General features: G+C 38.1%; 1 protein-coding gene across 2 annotated transcripts in view; it reads right to left on the bottom strand.

Annotated features, from left to right (window-relative positions):
• Positions 1-24,642, bottom strand: part of LCLAT1 (lysocardiolipin acyltransferase 1) — a 197,815-nt gene that overhangs the window by 130,793 nt on the left and 42,380 nt on the right. The gene's annotated exons all lie outside the window — the stretch shown is intronic.

The following is a 24,642-nucleotide window of genomic DNA, read 5'->3' as shown; positions in this document are numbered from 1 at the left end:
AGAATATAAGAGCTTGAATACCATAAAGGTAACCCTCATACATGTCCTACAGGTCTAACAAACTTCCAGTACATTAGAAATCCATATTCTCAGAGTAAATGTCTAACCTAAAAAAAAAGCTGTCTCGTTTAAGAAGGCTTTGTTTTTTTAACTGGTTATTAGTATTAACATAAACCTGTAGAAGTTACCCAACACAAAACCTTAAAATATTCCAGAGGTTTTTTTTGTATCCTACTATAAAGAGTAGACTTAATGGACCAAGAATTACAGAACAACTTCCTAAGAGTAACTATGCCTAAAAGTGTTGGCAATTTTAGAGTGCACTAAATTTTTTTTAAAAACCTAGATATGTTAATTCTTCACATTAAAACCTGAAAGTAGTATCTTTGGGCAACTCATCTTAAACTGGCTTTTTCTTTATGAGCTGAAAGATTAAGTAGAAGTCAGATTCCTCACTTTCCTAAACTATTTGCCAAAAGATTACTTTCAGGGTCCTCATAACCAGAAATGCTTAATATTGACATTTTTAAATAAACTGTTGGAAACAGTTTAAAATGAATAATCAAACATTTGATTTTATAACCTAAACAAGAGCAAAAATATGGGTTGCCTCAGGATAATAAAACTGTTAGAATCATTAAAATTATGAAAACAATAATGGCCTTAAAATTTTTAAATTACAAAAGGTATTCAAGGCATCAAGAGCTGTGATTCTTTTTAAATATTCAGAACAGGAAACAAAATTTCAAATGTCAAAGTGCTTTAATAAATGTCAGACAAACAATAAAACAGGTCAAATCCCTTACACAGATTCCAGTTTACCTGGGTGTGGAGCAGGTTTTTAAATCTCTACCAGTACTTGAGAGTATGTATACAAAATCCTATCAAGTACAGAGAATGAATATATGCTGACTGGTTTTTTGCTAAACTCACAATCTGAACTTCGAAGTGAGGGCGGAGAGAAAGACCACTGAAGAGCAGAAGTGGAACACTTGGCCGGCCCAGGACGGTATGTGTTCCTCCGCACCCTCCGCCTCGCTTTCTGAGGCCCAAGCTCTCTTCTTTGCACTGAAAGAACACACTTAGGCAGCTTATCTCCAGTCTTTACAGGAAAGCTTTTTAAAAGAGGAAAAAGAAAAAGACAGGGGCGCCTGGGTGGCTCAGTCGGTAAGCGTCTGTCTTCGGCTCAGGTCATGGTCCCAGCGTCCTGGGATCGAGTCCCACATCGGGCTCCCTGCTCCGCGGGAAGCCTGCTTCTCCCTCTCCCACTCCCCCTGCTTGTGTTCCCTCTCTCGCTGTGTCTCTCTCTCTATGTCAAATAAATAAATAAGATCTTAAAATTTAAAAAAAAAAAAAGAAAGAAAAAGACAATCTGCAGCACTGCTCCTCTGCCTGAAACCCTCTAAGGACCCTCTGTTGCTCTGTTTGTTTCTGCCCTCGAGCCATTTGCTAGCTGTCTAGACACCTACCCCTAAACTCCCTGAAGAGCTGGGCTTCACACTCTATCTGCACACATCCATCAAAGCCTCAGACATGCTTTTTCCTCGCTTATTAAACTATTTCTCATTTGATGTGATTAAGCTCCTTTATATTTTTTTCTTTTAGATATTGATATCATCTAATAAAATCTTTTCATTTTACATCGATCAAGCGAAGAACCAGAAGAGTTATGATGACTTACTTTCCTAAGTCCCCATAACCAGCTGGTAGCACCAAGTTTTTTCTGCCTTCTACTTCCTTCCAGGATATTACGCCACCTCCCTCCCACTGAGGGGCTGGGAATCAGAGACTCGAATCAGCTTCTAACCACGTGTTTGTAAACAAAGACTCAGATATAAAAGGATGTGTCCCATGAACATACTGGGGTTACTCAGGCCAAGTCTAATCTAAAATTACTTTTCCATCAAGCTCCTGCCTTTTCCTTAACCTCTTGATCATTTGTTCAATGACTCAATAAACATACAAAGAGATTCCTGTGTGCGCAAGGCCCTGTGCTAGTTACTTGGGGACACGACCGTGAGTATGACAGACATACCAAGCTCTCGCAAATCTGAGCCATTCTACTGCCTCCTCAGGAACTCTTCCTTGGCTCTGTATTTAATCCAGCTCCATTCTGCCTACTTCCAAGTCTCACGGGTTTCACAGACAAAATGGTTAACAATTATGACAGCTACACACTTATTTAGAATCGCTAATATTGAAAAAGACAAAACAAAAACCTGGTGATACCACGTACTGATGAGGATGCAGAAGAGTAAGAACTCACACATACTGCTGGTGGCAAGGCAAAGTATTATGTATGCTTACCGGATAACCCAACAATCCTACTACTGAATATCCAGGACAAATGAAAATTTCCGACAACACAAAAACCTGTATACCATTGTTCATAGCAGCATTATTCATAACTGCCAAGAACTGGAAGCACCCCCAAACAGGGGGTGGGGGGAGATGGGTAAACAAATCCATAGACCAGATGCCTTTAGTTTCTTGCTCAGGAAGGAAACCTCTTTTCCTTCATAAAACGTCCTTATTTAATCACCTCACAATTGAAATGTTAACTAGCATTGCTCCCATAGTCTAAAAGGTATACTAAGAAGTAACTGCAATTAATTCAATGTGCTGCATGCTACAATAGAGGATATAATGGAACAGGCAGCGTGTGTTAAGGATAGATCAAAGTAAGGCAGGATGAACTCTGCTAAAAGGGATTAAAAAATGCACTAGACTTGGAGGATGTGAGGTTGGGGAAGGGAAAGATAATTCCAGGTAGTAAAACAGAACATGCAGAGTCAGAGAAATTTGAAACAACATCACTTAAGCAGGGAACTGTAACTCATCAGATACTACTGAGGTACAGTGTACACAGTGGGGAGCTGCAAGAATCACAAGAGCACAGGTCCTAGGACAAAGTACACACACCCAGGCCTGCCAAAAATACCACCTTTGACATGTCACCAAGAAAAAACCTAAGGCCTATGACTCCTATTTTGGGATAAGTGATAATGGTGCATATAAGCATCAATGCAATGAGTGAATGGATTGTTTTTTGTTTTTTTTTTTTATTTGACAGAGAGATAGCACAAGTAGGCAGAGCGGCAGGCAGAGGGAAAGGGAGAAGCAGGCTCTCTGCTGAGCAGGGAGCCCGATGTGGGGCTTGATCCCAGGACCCTGGGATCATGACCTGAGCCGAAGGCAGACGCTTAACGACTGAGCCACCCAGGTGCCCCTGGATTGGTTTTGTTAAAAAACCTTAAGAGCAAAGAGCTTCTCTTCTTTTTAAAATGGGCAGGTACATGGAACTTGTTGGCAAAAATCCTAGCATTGACAGATGCTGGTATCAGAGCAGTCTATGAGCCAAGAGCATCCAACCCAGCTCCACAACACAAGAGCTGATGATCATGACCACATCACTTAACCTGGATGCTTACAGATGGGGAGGTTGGAGAAAATTCTCAAAGGCCTACCTTTTGAGCACCTAATATTTGCCAGGCACTTTACAGAAGGCTCGTGGTAGTTACATATTCAACACCTACGGATTCAATTATTCATGAGCAACTAAAAGGTCCTTAACATGTAAATACTCCAAAATTTTGCTGAAACTCAAAATTTGATTACTCCAAGGCTGGGGTCAAAAAAACAAATCATTTAGGTAATAATAATTATCTGGTCAAACTGTCCAGTATCCTAACCTCAGTGGCCCTTTATTCTGTTTTACTTACCTCATAAGCATGTGGTGGGGCAAGTCAGATGCATAGTGGATTTGTAAATTTGAGATTTTAAAAGAACCTTACTCTCTACTTTGATAATGTCAAGTGTGTCTTAAAATAGGCACTTCACATTCTCATATAATCCCAACAAGAGCCTCAAAAGTAAGGTAGCAATAATATCAGCGGTATTTCCAGCTAAAGAAATAAGGGACTTGGTTCCGTAACGCTGTTCATACTGACAGAGGTGAGATAAAGAACCTCTAACCAGGGGCACTCCCAGAAAATGCAGTGGAGAGTTTGGAACCGGTACCAGAAAGATTTAAAGGCCAAAAAGTAAATAATGAACAATAAAAGTAACAAAGAGTTAACCCTGAAGAAAGTAAAACTAGGCTTCTGGACTAGGGGATATACAGTGGGATTAAGTAACCATACACAGAGAATCCCGAATCTGAGACCTAGTCTTTCCTCGCTGGGCTTTCCAGTGGCTGGGAACAAGATTTCAGTCCTACTCCAGCGTTCTCCAATAAAACTTCCTGCAGTGATGGAAATGTTCAGTAGCCATGCTGTCCAGTATGATAGCCATGCTATATGTGGCTATCGTGCACTTGAAATGTGGCTAATTCAACCGAGGAACCATTCATTCGATGTGGTGAGTGGCTACTGGAGCGTCAGTAGATCTGGTGGATCTGGGGATCTCACCAGATTGTGAAGAAAGATCAAATACAGAAGCACTGAGGGCTCCTTAATAAATGGTCCACCTAAATCACCCTACAGTGAGGCCCAGAGTTCATGGAAGCCTCACTTACATACAAGCTCCTAATTGGCTTTTTAAGTCCCCTATTTTTTATTGTGAGCAGATAATGAGCCATCTGAGAAAAGCCTTTAACATGACATTAAAGACTAAGAAAAAAGTATACTTGAGGGAAACTATTCAAGAAGAAGAAAACTAACATTTCAGAAAGACAAATACTGCATCTAGTAAACAAAAACATGTTCTTTGTTAAATAAAACAAAGAAAGGAAACATTCAGAGAATAAACAAGCTATTGGAAGTTGGCAACATAGCAATATGTTCAGCAAAAATTAAACACTCAAGAGTTGGAAAATAAAGCTGAGGAAATCCCCCCAAAAGTCAAGAAGATAAAGAGGTGGGAAGTAGAGTATTAGAGGACCAAGACAGGAGGTCCCATATGCAAACCATACGAGTGCTAAAAAGAGAGAAGCGAGGAATTGAAGAAATCAGCAAGAAAATAATTCAAAAAACTTCTCCAAATTCCACATTAATGGGGCCTGCTGAAAGCTAGGATAATGGATGAAAACAGATGCTCACCAAGGCACAGCACTGTCACTTTCAGGACAGAGGAGACAAAAGGACATTTTAACAAAACTTCTAGAGGATATAAACAGGTCACAAAAGATCAAAAATTAGATTGGCTTTGGACTTGTCAGTAGAAATAGATCTCAACAGCAATACCAGAAGCAGGATAAAAACAACAATGCCTACAAAATTCTCAAGAAAATTATTCCATCTGGTCATCAATCAATTAAATGTAAAGATAGTAGAACATCATCATCATACATGCAGAACCTCAAAATAACCTCCCATATAATCTTTTTTCAAGAAACTATTTGAAGATGGGCTTCCTAAAACACAGGAGTAAATAAAGACTGATGGAGATGAAATATGGGAAAGAAGAGATCCCACCTAGGTGAGAGGTCAAGGGACTCTCCAAGATGATCACGAAGGAAGATCCTAGGATGATAATCATGCACAAGACAGAGAAGGTGTCCAGTCCAAATTAGGGATGGGTGACTCAAAAGAAAGACCCTTTGAAAGCTGTATCACCAAATTCCTCGCTCCTAAACAAATTATCTTTTTGAGCCAAGGACAGAATGCCCATATGAACCTTGGCACAGATTCTAATCTACACTTGGCTTCTTGAACACATTCTGATAAAATTCCTGCAGGCCAGTTGATGACACTCATTTTATCTATTTTAAGTACTCTGCTTTGACCTACTCCTAAGAGACAGAGGGAGGGCATGGAGAACTTAGGAGCAAAAAATATTCCTACCAGAGAGCCAGTACCTGCCGAGTCCAGCCAGATGCCATGACTGTGGTGAGCCGTGGACTGTGGTTTTTTCAGGACTCATTATGCATGAATTTGCCCACAACCTTACCCAGAAATGGATCTGGTCAATGCTCTGGGATGTTCAGGTCAGACCCAGAGATTCTGCACCTCTAGGAGCCTTCATCTAATGATAGATTACGCTTACTTCTCAAGTTTTCACCAGGGGGCTCTCAAGTTATGTATATATACATATACATATATACCTATATATTCACACATATGTACATATATATTGAGGAATATATACACAGGTGACAAAATTTTAAAGAAAAATAATGACTAACACAAAAGGATAATAGTTGTCACGGGGAGAGCACGGGAGACTTCTAATACTGACAATATTCTATTTCTTAAGCATGGTGGCTACTTATACGTTCACCAACAATGACATTTAGAATAATGTTCTTTATGCACTACTCTTGCAAGCTAGATGAATAAACACTTCACACCCAGATACAATCACACTGATTTAGTTCTTTCATAAACATAAGTGAAATATGTATGAGCTGATTAATTTCTTTTAAATCCAACAAAATTTTTAAATCCCTGGATGCTTGTTAATTTGCATGACCTGATTCTGATGAACATTTCTGTATTTTTCAGAATTTAGTAACATACACACATCTGTCTTGCCTGATGAAATGGTTTGTTGCTCAATTCCCCAATGAGAACCGTATTTGTTCTCTTTTCCAGTCTCAAAAGACAGAGGCTCATGGCTAAATTTAACATTCAATTCTAGAAGCAAAGATTTGTGTTGTTATTATCTTTCTCTTCTTATAATCTTTTTATTCTTACTGGTATTATCATGTATGTCTTTTATTGTAAATCACTTTAAATTCTTTTAGGAAGCAGACTACTAATTAAAAATAAATTTAAAAGACTATCACCATTGGTAACTTATTCACCTTTACTTATTTTACTTAAAAAAAAATAGTGTCTACTATAGTGTCAAGAAATCACTAGAAAATTTACGAATTTATGTTCAAGACACTCTGAAGACAAAAAGGTATACTCCTTTAATAAGCAAATTACCAAAAGACACAAATTAACAAAAATAAGCTGAAGAGACAGAAGTAAAACACCTTTCCGTATCACCTAAGCATTCATGAGGCAGGCAGAGGAAGCTGAAAGGATAACGTATAAAGTTTGCTCTGGCACCTTTACCTGTTTGGGAAAAGGATACAGACAATAACAGGAAAGAGACAAACTACAGCTTCATTTTTCCTAAAGCAGCCCAAGACAATAATACTCTCCCAGATACTAGAAGAAGGTACAAGGTAAGCAAGCATTCTAGTTAAGATCATTTAGTTAGATGAAATAAAACCACAGTTTACCAATTCTGATTAACACAACAGACAGTTCAAGAGCAGAATGGGGTCAAACCTCAGTTAGATCTACCCAAAATGAAGCAAGAAAAACTTTCAACAATCAAATGGATTTCAGTAAACAAGTCTGCTAACTCCCTTTGGTGGGGAGAGGGTCCACTGAGAGTTCTTAGCACTGTACAAGGACATCTAGTTAAAATGGCACGATTTTCTCTTATTAAAGTTTAGTGAGAAGAAATTATCTGTGTAAATACTCAAACACAGTTCTCTAAATCCTGATGCAATTCTTTTACTTAAAATGTATTTAAAAGTTAATACCTAGAAAGAAGCAAAGAGTATATACTGTATGATTCTATATGTCTAAAGTTCAAAAACAGAAAAAATAATTTTTTTTTTTTTAAAGATTTTATTTATTTGACGGAGAGAAACACAGCGAAAGAGGGAACACAAGCAGGGGGAGTGGGAGAGGGAGAAGCAGGCTTCCCACCGAGCAGAGCGCCTGATGCGGGGCTCGATCCCAGGACCCTGGGACCATGACCTGAGCTGAAGGCAGACGCTTAACGAATGAGCCACCCAGGCGCCCCAGAAAAAAATAATTTATAAGATTAGAAGTAATATTAATGGTTATCTGGGAGGTGTAGAGCAAGAGGAATGACTGGAAGGGACACGAGGGGGCTTCAAGAATTTTAGTCATACTCTGTTTCTTGATTTGGGTGCTGGTTATATGTGATGTATTCACTTTACAAAAATTTAGTGAGCTATACATTTGTGACTTATGTACTTTTCTATATGTATATTTTACTAGTATTTACCAAGAAATATTTACCAAAAACTGTTATATATGCAGTTTAAACTAGATACCTTGTAAGTAATCATTTATATGTATGCAGTCCTCAGGAAGAAAATACAAATGGTCAATACACATAAAGAAATGCTCAGGGCCCCTGGGTGGCTCAGTCAGTTGAGCGCCCGACTCTTGGTTTCAGCTGGGATTGTGATCTCAGGGTTGTGGGATCGACGTGGGGCTCCATGCTCAGCAGGGAGTCTGCTTGAGATTCTCTCTCTTCCTCTCCCTCTCTGCCCCTCCCCCAGCTTGTGCATGTGCACATGTACTCTCTAAAATAAATAAATTAAAAAAAAATGCTCAACCTATTCTCAGGAAAATGTAAATTAAAATAAACAAAACACCATATTTTCTCACCAGATTGGCAAAAATGTCTAAGTTTTGCCTTGATATTCTAAAAATCATTTGTTGGTGTCTTTGCTCTCACAGCTGGAAGAAGTATAAGTTATAGAGGGCAAACTGGTAAGTGAGTTATAATAATACATATAAGCTATAATAATTTTGAATATGCCTGCCATCATGAATTCCTTCTCAGTATTTACCCCAGAGAAATACTCAACTGCATGTACAAAGATGCTTCACCACAGCATTGTCTGTAACCAAAATATCAGAAACATAAATGTCCACTGATAGGGGAAGGGCTAAACCGCGGTGCAGCCAACATTATGAAACACTATGCAGCAGGTAGAAAGAATGCGGTCAAGCTGTATTTTCTTAAAATGAACAGTTCTCCAAGATGCATTGCTAATGAAAAAGAGTGTGATACCATTTCTGAAAGGTACCAAACCCCTAGAACAAAAACCCCTAGGTTATATGGTTTATATAAATAAATGTAAATACACTTAAGTCTGTCTATAAGGACACACAACATTTCCATCATCATCTCCATAAAGATGAAGAGGCTGTGACTAAGAATGGTAGTCAAAGAGAAACAGACCTTTCTGTAATTTTTTTTTTTTAAAGATTTCATTTATTAATTGGAGAGGCACAGAGAGAGAGAGAGCTGGAGAGGCACAGAGAGAGAGAGAGCTAGAGAGCACAAGTGGGGGAGAAGGAGAAGCAGTCCCCCCACAGAGCAGGGAGCCTGATGCGGGGCTTGATCTCAGGACCCTGGGATCATGACCCGAGCAGAAGGCAGATGCTTAACCAACTGAGCCACTCAGACCTTTCTGTAATGTTTTAAAAAGGGAAGAAGGGGGAAAGGGAGACAGAAGAGGAGGAAGGAAAAAAGCAGCAACGTCAACGTCACTGTAGCCAAAGTTAAGTCAGCTTGTCAGTAATGTCAGTAATGCGTGTTGCTGCATGATCCCATAATCAAGTAAAACTGATTAAATGTTGAGGTAGAAATACCTCTTAGCATTACTGCTTGTCATACTTCAAACTCAAATTTTCACAAATTAAAAGCCACAATTAAAAACATACATTGAGATAGGAATGATAAAGCACCCCAGGTAAACTAAAACGACACAGGCACCCCCCCCAAAGGTCACTCAAAACCACCAATTTATTTTATAGCATTTATCTCTGTTAACTTGAAGTTTAAGCTCCTGTTTTGTCTTTCTCTTCACAAGACACAGAGCTAACCAGTAAAATGTGCAAAGAACTAAGCAATGGAGGTACACAGACTGTCAGCAAGCAAGAAGTTTCCTGAAACTCTTCATATACACAAAATATGAGCCCATGAATATATGTGCATAAAAGTCTCATAAGGATAAAGTTCTAGCAGAAAGCAGCTATTTTAAAAGTTTCTAAAAACAGAATGTTCATTTCTGACTTTCCACCATGGCTACTTTAATCAAAAGCATACTCTTAAAAAGACAGAAAAGGGAAAAAGTTAAAATAGCTGTCTAAATTTACCAAGTTATTTTGACCATTTACTTCTGATCATTTAAACCGAGAATAAGTACCAATTAGAGTCATTCCACAGTCAATAAAAACTCATATAATAATATATGCATTATTAAACACTAACCATGGAGTCTTTGCCCTCCTTGGCCATATCATCTAGGTTGAGAGAGAACACATTTGAAAAGGAGGGAAGGAAGTGATACAAGGAAGTACATATTAAATGCCAAATTCATGAAAAATCAGTAAATTTGACAACCAGTTTGTAACATCTTAGAAGTCTAGAGCTAGACTTAAGATCACTAAGCTTTAAACATCTTTCAGTCTCACAGATGATTCTCTCATTATACTGATGAAGAAAGTGGGGAGCAGAAACGTTGAGGGACCAGACTTGCACTTACAGCGGCACAGCCAGTGGTGTTGGAGCTAGGCTAAGACCGTCCATCTCCAGTTGCCAGCTCAGTGTTCTTTGCATTAGAAGAGAATCATAGATGGCTAAGGCAACCAACTAAAACAAGAAGAAGGAATTAAGATGCAAACGAGGTCTGGGCTTAGAGGAAGGATAGCAGTCAGTCAAGCTAGGACAAAAAGAAAGGCAAAGAGGCTACCTCTTAACAATATTCTTCATGGTGCACACTGTGCAGTGATTGGGTTAGTCATGAGAAAGTTCTTCCAAAGTCTCAGGATTTCTGTTGGGTTTTGTTTCTTCCAAATTATTTCAAACAAAATGAATTAACAGCAAGCATTTTTTTTTTTTTTTAATGAAAATGCCACTAATTCTTTTTCTGCATAAATGGCAAGCACACTCACTATATTTCAACAATTTCCTGTTGTTATATAAGGTTTCCTTATAAGATGTAAAGTTAAAACCACATACACCCACACTAAGTGGAACACTACTATATGAAACCATTTCAGAAAGACTGGTTAGTACAACTCTCTTATACCTCCTACCTGATATTCAAGAGACTACCTTCTGTTCAAATTACTTATTATAGTCCTCAGAATGTTAGAGTACCACATAACCCAGCAACTCCACTCCTAGATATATATACCTAAGTGCAATGAAAATACATGTCCACATAAAAACATATGCATGAATGTTCATAGCAGTGCCATTCATAAGTCAAAAAGTGGAAACAACCCAAATGTGTTCTTCATTTGATAAAGGGATTAAACAAAAGGGGTTTAGCCATCAACAAGAAAAGAAATGAAGTACTTGATACATGCTACAACACAGACAACCTTGAAAATATTAATGCTCAGTGAAAGAAGCCAGTCACAAAAGTTCACATATTGTATGATTTCATTTATATGAAATGTCCAGAAGAGGCAAATCTATAGAGATAAAAAGTAGATCAGTGGTTCCCTAGGGCTGAAGGCAGGTGTCATGGGAGTGACTGTTAATGAGTATGAAGTTTGTTTGGGGGGGGGGGGTAAAAGAATGTTCTGAAATTAGACAGTGGTGATGGCTGCACAACTGAACAGTCTAAAACCACTGCTTGTACACTACTCTTGAAATGGGTGAACTGTAATGGTGTGTGGATTCTATCTCAAAACAAAAAAAGTTCATTAGCTGGGAGACTACCAAGACACGAATAACTCTAACCATTTTACCCTGGCAGCCATGAATGGATGGGAAAGGAAAAGAGAAATTATAAGAATAACTACCACCTCAAAAATTAGAAAAAGCATACACAAGCAAAGCCGGAGTACAAAAGGGAACCAAAACCTAGACAGAGGGCGCACAATCACTGAACAGAAAAAAGCCTCGACAGACACATAACAAAATGATACCAATGACTATTCTTGCGTAGTGAGACTATGATTTTTCTTCCAAATTGTGCACAAAAAGTCTTATTTTCGCACTATGAAAAAAAAATCCCAGTAACAATAATTTCAAAAGGAAAAACGAGGAGCCAGGATTTCTTATACTAAGGGACTGGAGAGGCCCCATTAATAATAAACCACTGAAGATAGAGTCAGCCACGAATAAGAAGCATCAACTGGGGATTTCATAATATTGAAACACTGGCTCAGTGCTTTTCATATGTTAAAACTGCTGATATTCTGACATCAGTAACTTGTCTTTTCTAAGGTAAATTACTGGTATTCACTAGAAGGTATAAAATACCACTGCTTCAGGGCAGCATCGAACACGTGTTTTGACTGGACAAGGAATAAGATGTTTTTCTTCCTGTTTCACACATTACAATTCTTCAAAACAACACAAACCGATCACATTATTTTTAAAATGTGTAGTTACATTATCATCTTTAATAAAAGACTTTTTACAAATTAATATACACTGAATAAAAACACTACCATTTTGTCAAATAAAGTCAACTATCATTCACAGTAATTTTCTTTCAATAGATAAAAGCAAAATGAAAAAAAAATTAAATGTTTCCTTTCTACAATTTATTCTTCACACAACAAAGGGTAGTTTACCCAAAGATGATTCATGGAATGTATTCAAAGGTTCATAAACCCCCTAAAATTGTATGCTAATTTATGTATGTGTGTTTTTCTTCAGAGAGGATCCCGAATTTGTCTTAGAGGGGTTTGTAATTCAAAGAAAGTTAAGACACTACTGGTTTAGAGAAACAACTGAACAGCAGCCTAAAATGGTCTTCTGTTGTAAAGGAATTCTGGAGACATTCTTAACTCTCAAGAAACTATACTGTGTAATTTTCATTCATGAAACACATTTATCAAGTATCTGGGTAATGAGGTAGGACCAAGGATAAATCATATATAACAACACTACTCTAGAAAAAAACTTTAAGTTGTGAAGTCAAAAAACCCAGAAAATATTGTAAGCAAAGGCACAAATATTACATATTATAATATTATTTTATTTGTATTTATTTATACCAGGCTTTGTTTTAAAAATATTTGAGATATCTTTATTATTTAATACCTTATAATATGAATGGAATCAAATAATCTTGATTCAAGGTATTTCAGACTGAATTTCATAAACACGGCTGTTATTCATATGTCATGGAATTCTGAGTGAATGCTACAAATGTATAAAACATTTTTTTCTAACTTCTTCTGAAAGAAAATGACGGAGATTTGGTTCATGTGTAAAAGTCTATTTTGTACAAATAACAACAGGGTTAATATCTGGAACATCTGTTTTGCTATTAAAACATTACTTCTGTGACCTTTTTTTCCCTAGACTTGCAAAAATCAAAATAAATAACAGATGGAGAATGACCTTGGAACTCTCTCCATGTATTTTAAAGTGTTTCATGTAGCATGTTCTTGCCATTAATAAAAACACAGGTGGAGAAATTAATATGAATGCCAATAAAAATATTTGATAACAGAAGCTCATGAAGACTTAAGATCAGCAATTAATATTTATAGGATTTTTTAAATTATTTCTAGAACTTACAAAAGTAACTACTCTATTTGATGAAGAAGGAGGTAGTTTTCAGAACAGTACAACGCATAAAATAATATTGAAAGACATCTCTGAAAACTCAATTTAAAAACCACACCACCTATAAAATCACCTATCATGGAAAGTCAGAGTTGTGAGAGGCTTTAGGGATCATTTAGTATACTGGTTTAGAAACTTTTTGGCCATAGGACCCTTCATTCAAAAATCTCACTAAAAGGTCTCATGTAAAACACAGCAGAACAGCTGTGGTTCAGGGTTGTCCCCACCCCCAGGCCCCCCAGACCTCACTCCTCACCTTCATCTGGACCTCTCTGTTCTAAAGGATATTAAAGAACGTCGTTTGGAACCAGTGGCCCAAGCAAACCCTTACCTCAGATGAGGCAACAGAGATCCAGATCGCTTTTCCTTAGTGATAAGCGAACTCCCCATCTATACTGCCTAACGGTTTATTTTCTCTTCAGACGACCTCACCTCAGTCACGGACTCATATAATCGAGACAAAAGGGGCCTTAGGGCAGGCCAGGACTTCTCACTCTCAGTTTGGTCTTTCCTCTATTCCACTCTGCCTCTTTTTTCAGAGACTATTAAAAGACACAGGAGAGAAATACCCTAACAAATGCTTTACATACAATATTCCTTATCTCACAATTCTGAAAAGTAGGTAAAAGTATACCCTTTTTACAGTTGAAGAAAGTGAGCTCAGAAACATTCAAACATGCCCAAATTTAACTGGCAGGTAGCAGAGCTAGGATTTAAACCTGCATCCATTTAACCCTAAAGTGTGTGCTCTTTCCAATTAACCACTTTACATTTGCATAGGACAAATATATAAAAGAAAGGGGAAAACCTACTGTCCAGGCAGAGAAAAACACCTATATAGTCTCCAAAATAGTATCAAAGTAATAGATACCCACTAACATGAGCACCCTAATTTAGCAGCACTGAAATGGAGTTGTGAAGAATATGGTCAACAAGGCTTTAAGAAAAAGGAGAAACAAAATAAGCATAAGAGCAACAAAACAAAGCCATATTTAAATTAATGAGGCAAAGCTGCTGAGTGTAAGGAAAGATTCATGAACACATATTCAGGAAATCAACAATAAGAAATGAAATTGTTGCACTTAAGCACAAGCATGGAGTCCAAAAAAGAAAAAGAAAAAAATTACAAAGTCAGAAGGCTGCCAGGAAAGAGTTAAGTTACACTCTACTTAAAATAAAAATATGCACAGAAGAGTAATAATGTCTTTCAGATGCTTAACAAAACTCTACCAAAGTATTAGTTCTTAATGCAAAGCCTACCACAAAATAAACAAAATCTCAGTTTTTCCTCTGTAACATAATTACCCTTGATTACCTGCAATCTTGATGAAAAAAGAACTCAGTGTATAGTCTAAAGTCAAAAGTATCAGTTTAATTATTACAGAATTCCACATAATACTTCAGAAGCAACATTCTAGAAGTTACAGGGGACACTGCTCCCTCAAGAAATTAAATGACACAGGGGTGCCTGGATGGAGCAGCTGGTTAGGCCTCCAACTCTTGATTTCTGCTCATGAGACCCAGCCCCGCGCTTAGCTTGAGATTTTCTCTTTCCCTCTCTCTCTCTCTGTCCCTACCCCCACTCATGCTCTCTCTCTAAAATAAATAAATAAATAAATAAAATCTTAAAAAAAAAAAAAAGAAAGAAAAGAAAAGAAACTAAATGACACAGTACAAAGAAACTTGAACTAGTTGGTGCTGGGACTGCTTCCTATCGTGTTCTACTGCAAGCACCTCTGGAAACACCAGATTATTTCAGGGAGGGTTGCGACTGGAGGATAAAGACAACACATCTTCCCTGAGTGTCAATTTGACTATATTTTGGAAATATCACTTTTACCTACAACACAAGCACATAGGGCAGAATACAAAATTCTCATGGAACCCACAATCCAGTGGGGGAATCAATACTCAAAAAAGTAAACAAATGATACTGTAATAAAGGTTATGAAACCTTTGGTTTTGGCTGTGTGTGTGTGTGTGTGTACACGAGCGGATGAGCAAGCAGGTAGAGACAGGAGCTGGAGAGGGCACATGTGTGGCATCCCAGGTCTCGAAGGCAGGTAGGTGTTTGTTGGGTTCAAGGAACTGAAATAAGATTCAGATCAGAGTATTTATTACGGTAATATACCAACTGCAGGGTATTAAAAAAGGACTGTATTCTCTATAACCTTGGAGGAGGAGGATGTGAGGCTTTTAGCAGGGATCCACTGCATCTGCTATACAGTTTACCACTTCCTTTGACACCCTTTCATTTGGCCCTTGTGAGAAAGAAAAGGTAGGAATTTTACAGATGAAAAGACAGGTTTGTGCCCAAGGCCAAAAAGCCAGAAAACGGGAGCTCTGGCAGTATCTCTGAACCTACAGGATGTCCTCCCGGTATTACACACATGTCCGCGTATCTATTACCTATATATCTGTGTACCTCTACAGCAAGCAACAAGTCAAGAATAATACGCAGTTAACTACCTCATTTAAAAATGAAAAATGTTTTCATACAAATTTTTAGAAAAACCATGAAGCAAAGTTTTTACCTACTAACTATACTATTGGGCTCATTCTCCTCTTAGAAGTAATGAGCAACAAGAGCAGCAGAGCAACTCACAAAACCTGGGATTCCTGTTCAAGCTCTACTAGTAACCACACTCTTTGTCATTCTGCAAAAGTAACACCAAGCTCTGTCCAACACTGCCCTCTGCCCCTTCACTCTGCCCCTCATTTTCTTTACCTATGATAAGAGAAGACTGGGTCTGGATCACGGTTCTCCCTGGGGCAGTGCATGCCTTTAAGGGCATTTTAGAAATCTGTTGAGCTGTTTTCTGTGGGGTTTTTTAGTTTTGTCTTGTGGAATAATCATACCTCATATTATGCTTTAAATTATTTTCCTTTATATTACAGTTAGGGAATTATATTGATTTATTCTAATTATGTGAGTAAAAAACTTTCATTAACTATTAATTTTATCTCAGGACACTAAAGAGAGTATTACAAAATATTTATTATGAAAAAGGGGGCTTTGGGTTAGATAGAATTAGGAATTAATTGACTAGAAGATCTCAAAGGTTCTTTCCAGTTCTATAATTTACTGATTCTATTAATATTTTGAACACTAATAATAAGACAAAGAATAGTGATAAAGACAGCATACATGAGGACTTGTGGGCAAGAACAGAAACTTCTAAATCTGCTTCTGCGCTTGGTTAAATAATTAAATTTGTGGAAAAGCAATTATATCCTACTGCCCAGGATGTTATATATCAGAATACTATGTACTTCACATTTAAGAAAAAGATTAAAACATCTCCAAAAGTCACTATTACATTAGGGGCTTAGAAATATGAAGTCAAAAGGAAGTCCTGGGGTTAGCAAAGATTCAGCCCATACGTCCCAATCATCAACTTCAAAAATCACATTTTATGAAATGGGCATAATGTGAAATGAACCCTGAAATATAATAAAGTTAAATAGATTTGGGTACTCCTCTCTCCAAACCAAAACAGAGAAATTGCTGACACATTTCCAAAAAACAGAAAGATAATGCTTTGAGAATCAACCTTCCCACTCTAAAAGCTTTGGTTGAGGGGGTGGGTGGAGCATCTAGATATCAAGACGACATGATATTTCATTACCAAACTATCCTAAAAGTAACTGTGAACTATATTATTTATAAAATATAATCTTAAAAAATTGACAGGGAAACCTACTTTGGGCCAAGCCACACATAAATACATGCGTGCCTATGTATTTATATTCATATATATCATCACATTTTAACAACTCTTCAAGGTAGATATTATTGTTCACTTTTTCTCTGAGGAACAGGAGGTTAAAAGACATTAAATAACAGAGATTTCCAGCAATCAGGATGCTATGGAACAAAGCCTTTCAAAAATAAGCCTAAAAGCCTCTAAGCAAGGAGAAAAAAAGTTGTTAAAGATTACACAAAGTTGACTCTATAGAAGACTCCAGTTAAGCCTCACCTATTGACCTAATATTCTGTATGAAGCAGTTTTTTATTAAGTACCTGATGCCTCTATCTGCCAAGCACTTTCACATACATTATCTTACTTGATGTTTCTCATATTTTATCTTAGTTGATATCATATTTGATAAGATATTTATCATGTGATAGCCTCCACTAATCTATTCATTAAGGAAGAAATGGAAAAGAGAGCAGTGGTTGCCAGGGGTGAGGGAAAGGATGTGACTATAAAGGGGTAGCACAAGGGAGTTTTTTGGAGTGATGGAACTCTTCTGTTTCCTAATTGTGATGGGGTTACACAAATCTAGACCTACATTAACATCCATATATGTACACCAAAAGAAAAAAAGGCAACTTAAAAAAAGTTTAACTGCATTTCCTTAACAACATGATGCAGAAAATGGTTGATAAAGAGTATTTCTCCTGAACTGCATTTCCTTTCTTTTTTTTTTTTTTTTCAATTTTTTTTAAAGTAGGCTCCATTCTCCATTCCCAGTGTGGAGCCCAACATGGGACTTGAACTCATGACCCTGAGATCAAGACCTGAGCTGAAATCAAGAGTCAGGTGCCAGGCACCCCCTTTTCTTTTGTTTTTGGGGGCTTTTTTGTTTTTATTCAAATTCCTGTTAGTTAACATACAGTGTAATATTGGTTTCAGGTGTACAATGTAGTGATTCAACACTTCGATACATTACCTGGTGTTCCTCACAGCAAGTGCACTCCTGAATCCCCATCACCTATTTCACCCAACCCCATTCCCACCTCCCCTCTGGTGACCATAAGTGTGTTCTCTATAGTTATGAGTCTGTTTCTTGGTTTTTCCTCTCTCCCTCTCTTTTCCCTGTACTCATTTGTTTGGTTACTTAAATTGCCATATGTAAAATTTAAGATGCATTTCCTTTCAGGGTGCCTGGGTGGCTCAGTTGGTTAAGCAACTGCCTTCGGCTCAGGTCATGATCCTGGAGTCCCAGGATCGAGTCCCGCATCGGGCTCCCTGCTCAGCAGGGAGTCTGCTTCTCCCTCTGACCCTCCTCCCTCTCATGCTCTCTGTCTCTCATTCTCTCTCTCTCAAATAAATAAATAAAATCTAAAAAAAAAAAAAAAAAAAGATGCATTTCCTTTCAATGCCACAGAGTATGCTTTTAGTTCATAAAATAACTTTGTAGAAACACCTTAGTCCTTTGATAGTTCAGGGTTTTATGGAGATTCTAATTAAACAACTACCAATTTATCTTTAATAAAACATCAGTAAGTTCTCTTGGTATATCAACATTTTTTTTAAAGATTTTGTTTAGTTTTTGACAGAGAGAGACAGCATAGAAGGAACACAAGCAGGGAGAGTGGGAGAGGGAGAAAGGCAGGCTTCCCGCTGAGCAGGGAGCCCGATGTGGGGCTCGATCCCAGGCCCCTGGGATCATGACCTGAGCCAAAGGCAGACGCTTAACCAACTGAGCTACCCAGGCGCCCCGGTATATCAACATTTTAAAAATTCAAGTTATTATAATAAATAAAGCCAGATTTTACAAAAGTAAACGCCTTCCAAATTTCTTTGAATTCTGCTACACAAAAGCCTATATTTAAAGCATATATGTAATAAGAAATCTCTAGTCACAACCATTTCAAAATCAGGAAGGAGGTAGAGAAAATTTACTAAGTATATACATCCAATGTCTCCAAAGGTTACTGCATTCTCTTTATAAACTGTCTAATCTCACTGAACAATCTCCCCACCCCTGAGAGACCAAGATCTTCCCAATTTTATGAAAAAAGAACATGGAGTCAGCAGGTTAAACAAAGCAGCCCGCAATCGCTGGGCTAATGAGACAATGGAGCCAAGATAAGCCAGAGCTTTAAAATAAGAGCACGTTTTAGTGTGCCTGTAATAAGGGTATAAATTCACAGCATATGGAAATTTAAATGAAATTAACAGTCAGTGCAAAATACTGATCTGTCATCTCTAAAAACAGACAACTGTCAAGTATTTGCTATGTGAAACAAAATTTTTCCAACCAAGAAGTCTGAGATGGTGCTAACAAGCCAATTTGATACACTGGATTTGACTAGTAACCAAGAAAGCAAGCTCTTCAGTATTTCTCGGTACCAACAACTAAAAACATTGACCATGTTAAGTCAAGAATATAACTTATTAGGGATGTCTATCACATAAGTAGTAACTTAAGGATAAACGATCACATAGCCAAAGATTTCTGTCTCCCCTAAAAGTCTGAACTTCTTAAGAAATTCAAATTCTTCCACCTAGAATTCAAGGTCTTTTCTGATCCAGCCCAAATTAATTTTTCAAAATTTCCCTGAGTATTCAGCTTCCTACACACTTCACTTTAGCCACAAGCTGAACTCTCCCTGTTCCCCTAAGCCCAACGTGTACCTCCTCGTGTCTAAGTTACACCCTCTACACTCCATGTAAGGAAACGACTCACCCTACAAGACAGCTCAATTCTCTCCTCCTCCAGCAACCCTTCCCAAACTACTAGTTCAAAACAGTTTCTGCCTTTCCTCAGAACTCCTATAAATCTTTTGTCCATTCATGATATACATAGTGTTATTTTGTTGTTGTTGTTGTTTTTTTAAAGATTTTATTTATTTACTAGAGAGACTGAGTGAGTGAGCATGACTGGGGGGAGGGACAGAGGGAGAAGAGGAGGGAGAAGCAGGCTCCCCACTGAGCAGGGAGCCTGATGTGGGGCTTGATCCCAGGACTCTGGGATCATGACCCGAGCCAAAGGCAGACACTTAACCGACTGAGCCACCCAGGAGCCCCCATAGTGTTATTTTATTGAACTGGATTTACTTCTTTTTTGCATGTATGTCTTATTTCCACAGGACAGACTTGTGACATCTGTGCTTGTATCATCCACAGCATTTCATTCCTAGTTGATAGCCAGAAAAAAATATTTCTTTTTTATTTTAGGTTACAAACTAACTTAGGATGATACTTAAATATATTTGTGACATATGTGATATAAATACCTAATGTATGTTTAGCCTAGACACAGTATTACACTTTTCCCTTGAGAATAAAAACTTTTAAAACATGTTATCTTTCCTAAGGCTAACATCTCAATGATAGCTTCTAGGCAGAGAAAACCCAAATTCCTGTATTTCCTTTTGATACCACACATTTAAATTATTAAAAGCTTATTTTTTTTTTAATTTGTCCATATACGTTTCTCCCCTGAAAGTCCAGGCAGATCTTTTATAATATACAAAACGTATGGAGCACTACCACAAATGCAATTAACAGGCTAAAATTAAGGTATAAACAACCAACCTTGCAAATGGAAAATGTAAACAAAAATCATTCACTTTTAGTAAATTAAAAAACAAATCTACAAATTATAAATACAAGCTGACACGAAGGCCACCTGTTAAGCTGGAAAAAAAATTCCAGTGGGTTATCCATGTACACACTACCACACTAAAGCATAAGATTAAAAAATACCAGCAAATCATAAGGTCGTACAGCTTAAAGAGGCAATACAAGTCTCCCTCCCACACCTGAAAGTAGAACTTTCCTATGAAACCTTTCATAAGCCAAAATGGCATAAAGTGAAGAAGTAATTACCATTACTTCATTATGAAAATATTTTTGAGCATTCCCATAGCCAAAAAATAACCTCTCTCAGGCTTTTTTGATACCTCAAGACACATCTTGCTAACAGATGCGCAAAGTAAATCGAGAAAAAGCACAGATGCTCACAGACACACTTCAAAGCCATGGCGGCTTGAGACTGAGATGCTGAGTGTAGTTCCCCGGAAAGGAGCTTGGTGGCGCTACACTCACTGCTTGGGGGTGCCTGCTGCCTCTGTAAGGGTGCGCTGCCAAATAAATGCTGAACGCAAACTTCTTTTGATTTCTTTCAGCTAGCAAAAACAGGTACTAATGTAGGTCTTTGGTAAAAGTAAGGTGATATAACATGAACTTTCAAAAAGCAGGGGATACCGTTGCACCACAGTGGTTAAGAGCAGAGTCTCCGAAGTTAAATTGTATAGACTAGCACTAACTCCTTATGCGCTATACTGTGTGGCCTTAAGCAAGAAGCTTAACCTCACGGTGCCTCGGATCAGTAACAATAGAACCTGCCTGGTGGTGTCAGTACCGGTATTGAGTTAACATATATGTCAAGTGCTTAGACAAGTGGCTGGTATATTTAAACGCTCAATGAATATGCTACTGTATTATACATGGTACAAACATATCTGTTCTTTCCATTCATTTACTTTACCAAATATGATAAAGTTTAACTTATTATAACAAATATATATTCATCATCCATAGCTAAGTGGGAGACAATATACTTACCAATCCACTTAGGTTTACCAGATATGCACTACCACTCCTGTCTACTTCACTAGTCAGTCTCCTACCCATAGTAACCACACCTTCTTTCTCTCATTTAGGACTCTCTACAATAGTACTGCCTGATAGAAAAATAATGTGAGCCATGTATGTAATTTGAAATCTTCTAGTAGCCACACTTAAAATGTAAAGAAAAACAAAATTAATTTTAAAAGATTTAACCCAATATATACATAAATTATTTCAATGTGATCAATCTTAAAATAAATGATTAAGAGGGGCGCCTGGGTGGCTCAGTCGTTAAGCGTCTGCCTTCGGCTCAGGTCATAGTCCCGGGGTCCTGGGATGGAACCCTGCATCAGGCTCCCTGCTCGGCGGGAAGCCTGCTCTCCCTCTCCCAGTCCCCCTGCTTGTGTTCCTGCTCTCGCTGTCTCTCTGTCAAATAAATAAATAAAATCCTTAAAAAAATAAAATAAAGTAAAATAAATGATTAAGATACTCTGCATTCATTTTTTCATTCATTCTTGAGTCCTAAGCCTCCTACAATAAAACTTACTCCTCTTCTGCATCAGGCTTGCCCCTAAATTAACCAAAGCCTGTGGTCAGACAGACTATGGGTTTGAATCCCAGCTTTGCCACTTAATAATTGTGAAACTTCCAACCTGTTACTTCCGCAATTGTAAAAATAGGGGTAACAGCAGTACCCACAGGTCAAAGGGATGTTGTTTAAAATCAGGTGAGTTACCACATGTAAAGTGCTTGCGGCAGCAACTGGTGCATAGCACATACTTAGTAAAATACTGGTTGTTACTGTTGTTATTAAAAGCTGAGTGACAGGGGCGCCTGGGTGGCTCAGTTGGTTAAGCGACTGCCTTCGGCTCAGGTCATGATCCTGGAGTCCCAGGATCGAGTCCCATATCAGGCTCCCTGCTCTGCTGGGAGTCTGCTTCTCCCTCTGACCCTCCCCCTTCTCATGCTCTCTCTCTCTCTCTAATAAATAAAATAAAATATTAAAAAAAAAAAATAAAAAAAAAAAAAAAAAAAAAAAGCTGAGTGACAGTAGCTAGATGAAGATGCATCTGTATGAATTTAGATACAAATGCTTCATCGGAAAGGTAAGTGTATGACCACCTTTTTACAATGTTTTAAGAGCAACAGTGGGTTTCCCTGTACATAAGCAGCCAGAGCCTTGAATGGCTCTCTTCAGACCAGGCTGACTTTACAGAGCACTCCCCACCCGTGTCTTACAAAGACCTGCGGGGCAGAACTGCCCTTTCTACCTAGAACCATTTGACACAGAGCTGGTTCTTTCCCCACTGCACCGGGCTGTGCGGTAAGAAGCTGTGAAGGGCACTCCTTCTTGCAGTGGGGATCCCTCCCCTTCCTCCCTTCCTCCACACAGGGTCCTGGAAGGTAAAACACGTAACATTTCATTTGTTTTCTGTCATTTTACTCACACCTTGTGAGTTGTATTCTCTGTATAAAATCCCTTCATGGGGGGCGGGGGGAGTCCTGCTTATCAAATCTACCATTTACCAAATCCACCTCTGAAATACAAGTTTTGTCTTTGGTCAGATTAAGCTACTTGCCAAGGTCACGGAGTGAGTTAGTGGTACAGCCAGGCCTAGAACTACACGGGAGGTCAACTGTTCTCAACTCGACAACAGAGTGACTTGATAATTTAATCAGCACAAAGGAAAACTGGTCCTCTGGCGAAGAGTAATTACACACTGAGAAAAATGATTAGATGATTTTTTTAATAAGATACAAATTTTAAGTCTATAATTTTAAACATTGTAACAGAATCTAAAGAATCTCCTTAGGGTCAACAGAAGCTGCTTTATGAGCATTGTTAATTCCTCATGGAAATACACTCATGGTATAGGAAAAAGACCTCAAGGACAGAATTAAGGACTGGTAAGAATCTAATACAAGCTTTGCACTGACTATAGATCTATTAACTCTGAACTTTCTAGCTCTAAGATTCTAAGTATCTAAGAGGAAAGATCTAAATCCATGCTGCCTAGGTGGGTGGGATCTAGGTGAACTTGTGATACAAAGGAAACAATATGTTAAAGATTATTTCCAGAGGAAAAAAAAATGAAAGATAGTATCTAAGAGCCAGGATCTGAAAAAGCAAGATCCAGGGAGACAGCCTACTACAATCAGGCTGTTCTGAATATAAACCATCAAAAGCAAACAGAAAGCAAGCATGATTCTAAAAGCAGAACTCTCAGGCAACTGCCCTGCAAAGTCAGCACGGTCTCCATCCCCAAATCGGTCATTACTGAGCACAAAGCCGACATTACCTTTTCCCCCCAAGTTATTATTAAAGGGACAATAATCAACTATTACTTTAGCAGCAAACCATAAAAGTGCACATACATGACCAGATTTTAGTGTTGGGATTTTTAAAAACTTACGGCCAAAGTATTCTGATACAAATTTACTAATATTCATAATGATTATTGTGCTTCACACAGTACCTGGGTCTGACTGGAATGTAATTCGTGTGATTTACGGTAGTAACTACTACTCTACAGCCGAACATTTCTAAAGACAGCAGTAAGGAGAAGGGTTTCCCCCTGGGTTGATGTTGAAGACCTCTAAAGCTCTGATGTTTTCTTTTTAACCACTTTACTGAGATATAATTCACATATACAACATTCACGCACAGAGTGGTGCAACATCACACAGTCAATTTTAGAACAGTTTCATCACTCTTACCTCAGGCTGAAGAGCACTTGTGGTCTATTCACTCGCTCTTTTTCCAGTTAGCCACATCATTTCTATTCACCTGGTGAATAGACCTTAAGTGACTTAAGACCTTAAGGGTTAAGTGACCTTAACCCAAAGGTCACTTTCCCAGAAAGGTCTTCCCTGACACCCAACTGAACACTATAACACCACGCCCACGCAACACACACTTCGAGCATCATCTCGCCTGCTGCCTGCACCCTCAGCCCCTACCCCCCACTTTGTTTTTCTCTAGATACTGATCACATTTAGCATTCCAAATGTTTGCTGTTTATTG

The sequence above is a fragment of the Phoca vitulina genome, unplaced genomic scaffold, assembly GCF_004348235.1.
Source record: "Phoca vitulina isolate PV1807 unplaced genomic scaffold, GSC_HSeal_1.0 scaffold63, whole genome shotgun sequence".
NCBI classification, from domain to species: Eukaryota; Metazoa; Chordata; class Mammalia; order Carnivora; family Phocidae; genus Phoca; species Phoca vitulina.
This window is presented reverse-complemented; position numbering and strand designations above follow the sequence as displayed.